Source organism: Chiloscyllium punctatum, chromosome 22, assembly GCF_047496795.1.
Source record: "Chiloscyllium punctatum isolate Juve2018m chromosome 22, sChiPun1.3, whole genome shotgun sequence".
NCBI lineage: Eukaryota > Metazoa > Chordata > Chondrichthyes > Orectolobiformes > Hemiscylliidae > Chiloscyllium > Chiloscyllium punctatum.
In genome coordinates, this window is record NC_092760.1 from 60,820,851 (window position 1) to 60,826,850 (window position 6,000).

A 6,000-nucleotide genomic window follows, 5' to 3' on the forward strand; every position below is an offset into this window, starting at 1 on the left:
AAATTGGACTTGCTTTGCTTGATGAAAATCATCTAAATTTTCATCCTTGCCATTATTTCTCAACTGCCTTGCCATTGGCCTCACTGTTTAGGGGCTGGCAAGATTCAACCTACTGTTCCAATCCATTACAGCACACTGTCTCAATGATCATGAGCAATATTGGAAATGGCCACAACCTTCACAGAGGTAACCTTCTGCAAGTTGCAAGGCTCTGATTGGCTAGTAGCTGTCTGAGGCAGAACTTCCTATACCACAGAGATAGCAGATTAATGCCCAACTCCATGGTGTGTAATGGACTACTCTCCAATGCCTAGATGAGAGCTGCTCCGACAACACCCAAGATTCTCAACACAATCCTTGGACAAAGAAGCTGCTTAATCAACACCCATCTGCTATCTTAAACATTCACTCCTGCCACCAGCAAAGCCCAATGACAGCAATGTGTACTATCCAAAAGATGTACTGCTGTAACTCACTATGCTGTCATCAACAATGCCTTTCAAACCCATTCTGTAAATTCTTCGTAGCCCCAAGCAATACAAGGGCAGCAGATGCTGTGATAAATCACCAAGTACGAATTGCTTTTGAAGTCACACACCGTGCTTACTTGGAACGATACTACTGTTAACTGTGGCTGGATTAAAATCTGGATCTCCCTTCCTCTTAGTCCTGTGCTATCCTCACCACAGACTGCAATGGTTCAAAAGACAGCTCATCTTTACAAGGTGCTTTGTAGTGGGAATAATGGACACAAAATTTTGAGGCTAAACCTTCCACTAATTTCCTTCCACTAATTTCCCATCATTGTCCATTTACAATCAAGCTCTTAGCTGAGTTGTCAAGCATTTCTGTTTGAGACAATATCATTGTTCAATGCAACCTGCATGCCTCATGGAATGTTTTGACCCTAATGCCATTTTGACACACTTGGTTCTGGGATCTATTGAACCATCTTAAAAGCGGTTATCTGACATTGCTTTGAGACAGGGCTCATAGTGACTGATGTCTGTGACATTTGTCTCACTTATCAGCTGGACAATTATTAATTCAGTATTCGGAGATCTGAGAGTTTCTCATTGAGGCATGTTTTCATTAATAGGTTTTTATTGCATAGATTTAACAAAGGCTTACAGACTTTCAAACTGGACTACAAAAGCCTCTTCCTACTCCTTTGCTTCCAACCCTTTTCAAACATGATCTTTTTATTATCATTAATATCAGAAATTGCTTGAAAAACTCAGCAGGTCTCACAGCATCTGTGGAGAGAGAACAGTGTTAATATTTTTAATCCTCTGACCTACTTCAGAACATAATTATTTTATTCATGTGGGCATGTGCCTTAATGCTACATGCATTAATATTTCCCACCTCAACCACTCTATGTGTTATCAAACCATTGTCTGAAATGTTTTATTTTATTGAATCAGTTTATCTGTCCAGATTGATTAAAAATATCTATAAATGCAAGTTGTGGTTTTTAAATTGGTTTCAGGCTGTTGTTGAGGTTTTATTGCAGAGTGCTGGACTGCATTGTGGCAGAGAGATTCTAACCTCTCCATTTCGCCCAATAGTTGAATATAAAACCAGTCCACAAGGGTTTGGGTTGCTAGAACTGGAGTGGCATGGTGGCTCAGTGGTTAGCATTGCTGCCTCACAGCTCCAGAAACCTGCATTCAATTTCTCCCTCAGGCAACTGTGTGGAGTTTGCACATTCTCCCTGTGTCTGTAAGTTTCTTCTGGGTGCTCTGGTTTCCTCCCACAATCCAAAGATGTGAAGGTTAGGTGGATTGGCCATGTGAAATGCAGGGTTACGGGATGGGGTGAGTCTGGCTGGAATGTTCTTTGGAGAGGTGGTGTAGCCTCGATGGGCTGAATGGCCTGCTTTCTCAATGTAGGGATTCTATGAACTTAGTAATAGTTTTGGACCCTATGACTATGTTGACAGTGGAATGGAGATTCGTGCTTGGAATTGACATTGGGGAATAACACAGGAGGCTACTGATTATAAAAGATTTACACACCTTCTGATACATTTCCAACTCTGACTTCATTTGTGCTGAAACCATGCATGATGATGGCAGCAGCAATAGCAGCACCAGGAGGAGAAAGTCATGGTCACCATTGTCCTCAAGTGCCAGTTGAAAATTTGGAGATGCTTGAGTCAGAGCCTTGATGATAAACTCCACGCTGAGACTTAAAAAAAATCTTTGAGTGGGGAGAGTTAACAGAAAGAGGAGGGGCAAGTCAGAGAGAGAGAGGCTAAAAGTTCTGTGATTAAGTTCACCAAGGGCAGGCATCACACATGTGACAGGAAGGTTATTCATCACTGTTTCCAGTGAAATCACATGTTTTTATTTAGAACATGTTTGCAGCTTCAGCAGCAATAGTGAAGATAGCAGCTTGCTGCCTGCTGTCTGATATCACACCTACACAGGAAAGCAACAATCCCTTGGTAATTCAATGCACAGAGATCATCATTCTGCACAACTTGACCAACCCTCAGAACTACATTATACTACGCAGTTCTGGACACACCCCTCACCACAACACCTTCACCTCCACGATTATACTTTGCTAGACTCCTCTAGGACTGTGTTGTTCAAATTAAGAGATCTCACTTTTCAGACAGAGATGTGGAGACTTTTTATTCTCTCAGGGGGTCTTTGTCTTTTCACCTGTGAAAGCTTGGTCACTGAATTTATTCAAGGCTGAGTTAGGTGGGCCAAGGTGTGCAGAATTCTATACTGGATTTGTTGGTGACTATTTTATATTTATGCTTCTGACATCCCATCTCACCCACAAGTGGAAAGATTTTCTCAGCATCTACCCTAAAAACAAAAAGGGGACATGAAGTAGCTTTGGCAAATAGAGTTATGGAGAATCCAAAGGGTTTTTATAAATACATTAAGGACAAAAAGAGAATAGGGCCCCTCAAAGATCAACAAGGCGGCCTTTGTGTGGAACTGCAGAAAATGTGGGAGCTACTAAATGAGTATTTTGCATCAGTATTTACTGTGGAAAAGGATATGGAAGATATAGAAAGTAGCGAAATAGATGGTGACACCTTGCAAAATGTTCAGATTACAGAGGAGGAAGTGCTGGATGTCTTGAAATGGGTAAAGGTGGATAAATCCCCAGGACCTGATCAGGTGTACCCGAGAACTCTGTGGGAAGCTAGAGAAGTGATGGGCCTCTTGCTGAGATATTTGTATTATCGATAGTCACAGGTGAGGTGCCGGAAGACTGGAGGTTGGCAAACGTGGTGCCACTGTTTAAGAAGGGCTGTAAAGACAAGCAAGGGAATTATAGACCGGTGAGCCTGACGGCGATGATGGGCAAGTTGTTGGAGGGAATCCTGAGGGACAGGCTGTACATGTATTTGGAAAGGCAAGGACTGATTAGGGATAGTCAGCATGGCTTTGTGCATGGGAAATCATGTCTCACAAACTTGATTGAGTTTTTTGAAGAAGTAACAAAGAGGATTGATGAGGGCAGAGCAGTAGATGTGATCTATATGGACTTCAGTAAGCCGTTCGACAAGGTTCCCCATGGGAGACTGATTAGCAAGGTTAGATCTCATGGAATACATGGAGAACTAGCCATTTGGATATAGAACTGGCTCAAAGGTAGAAGACAGAGGGTGGTGGCAGCGGGTTGTTTTTCAGACTGGAACCCAGAAGGATTGGTGCTGGGTCCTCTACTTTTTGTCATTTACATAAATGATTTGGATGCGAGCATAAGACGTACAGTTAGTAAGTTTGCAGATGACACTAAAATTGGAGGTGTAGTGGACATCGAAGAAGGTTACCTCAGATTACAACAGGATCTTGACCAGATGGGCCAATGGGCTGATAAGTGGCAGATGGAATTTAATTCAGATAAATGCGAGGTGCTGCATTTTGGGAATGCAAATCTTAGCAGGGGTTATAGACTTAATGGTAAGGTCCTAGAGAGTGTTGCTGAACAAAGAGACCTTGGAGTGCAGGTTCATAGCTCCTTGAAAGTGGAGTCAAAGGTAGGTAGGATAGTGAAGAAGGCGTTTGGTATGCTTTCCTTTAATGGTCAGAGTATTTAGTACAGGAGTTGGGGGGTCATGTTTCGGCTGTACAGGACATTGGTTAGGCCACTTTTGGAATATTGCGTGCAATTCTGATCTCCTTCCTATTGGAAAGATGTTGTGAAACTTGAAAGGGTTCAGAAAAGATTTACAAGGATGTTGCCAGGGTTGGAGGATTTGAGCTACAGGGACAGGCTGAACAGGCTGGGGCTGTTTTCCCTGGAGTGTCAGAGGCTGAGGGGTGACCTTATAGAGGTTTACAAAATTATGAGGTGCATGGATCGGGTAAATAGGCAAAGTCTTTTCCCTGGGGTGGGGGAGTCCAGAACTAGAGGATATAGGTTTAGGGTGAGAGGGGAAAGATATAAAAGAGACCTAAGGGGCAACGTTTTCACACAGAGGGTGATACATGTATGGAATGAGCTGCCAGAGGATGTGTTGGAGGCTGGTACAATTGCAACATTTAAAAGGCATTTGGATGGGTATATGAATAGGAAGAGTTTGGAGGGATATGGGCCGGGTGCTGGCAGGGGGACTAGATTGGGTTGGGATATCTGGTCAGCATTGACGGATTGGATCGAAGGATCTGTTTCCATGCTGTACACCTCTATGACTCTAAACTCTTTCATAAACATATACACCTCCATCAGGTCACCCCTGAATCTGGTCTTTCCTGTGAAATAAGGTCCAGCCAGTCCTGTCTTTCCTGTTCTCTATACCCTCTTGATTCTGGTATCATCCTTGTAAATCTTTTTTACACCTTCCTCAGTTCCTTTATTCTGTTTTTATAAAGAACCATTCACATTCGTCCAAGTGTTCTCTAACTGGTGTTTTGTATAATTTTAACATAACCTCTCTCGTTTAATTCTATCCCTCTGTAAATGAAATTGAATGCTGGTTTTTGCCTTTTTTTAGTACAAAACGCATCAGAACATTTTATGCTTTATCCATACTATCAAATTCTTTCATCTCTCCCAAGCCATTTTTAGGCCTTCCATATTTAAACACTTAGAGAGCAGTGAACTTAATGTCAACAACATTTAAGTGTTGCTAAAAGGATGCCAGAAACTAAGACTTTTTACCTTCCATTCATCAGAACTGTGAAACATGAAATAGGTTTGCAGAAAGGGACAACAATTTATATAACATTAGACAAGAGTGCTGACTGGGTCATATATGGCAAAGTCTAACAAAACGTTCCTTGTTGACCACTTTCTGCTTCGAGTAGTGACCAGTCTACCCCAGATTACCCGAGAAGGGGAAGTTGGTCATCGTTGGTATGGAGACACATTAAGAAGAGTTGACTATCAATCTTAATTCTCAGACCAGGAAGCTAGATTGTGACTGGTCAAGGTTTGCTATGAGAATGCAGCAGAAATGGGAGGTCTGCATTATCTCTTTTCCATAGAAGTCATGTAATGTATGTACAAATTCCTTTTGCCTATGTAAAATAGGGTTGTATGTGTTAATATATGCAGCTTCCAGCACACAAAAATGCATCACATTATGAGCCTGACTGATGATCTAAAGTTGGTTTTCTGGATCACTGTTATCATAATCTGGAGTATTTTGAACTTGAGATGCATGGCTTAACTAACTGGCATCACACCAGCACTGAAACTCATATACCACATTATTCATTTGTATGGTTGGTAAAATGCAGCATCTTGTTCACGGAGAAAACCATTTCTGGCTTTACTGCATATGGCATCATGCAATAGCTATCTTCATCTGGTGTTAAATGTTTTGAGATACCTCCCCTTCCACAGTGACCTAGGACTTGCTCAATGGTACACAAGGCCCTTTCATGAGTTTCTGCCACATTCAATGAATAATGATTTGGTTCGAGTAGATTTGACACACCCTATCTCCAAAGTCAAGTTTTCAAGGTGAACAGATGACTAGGGCCCTATGCACAATGTTGCCAATGAGATTGTAGCCAT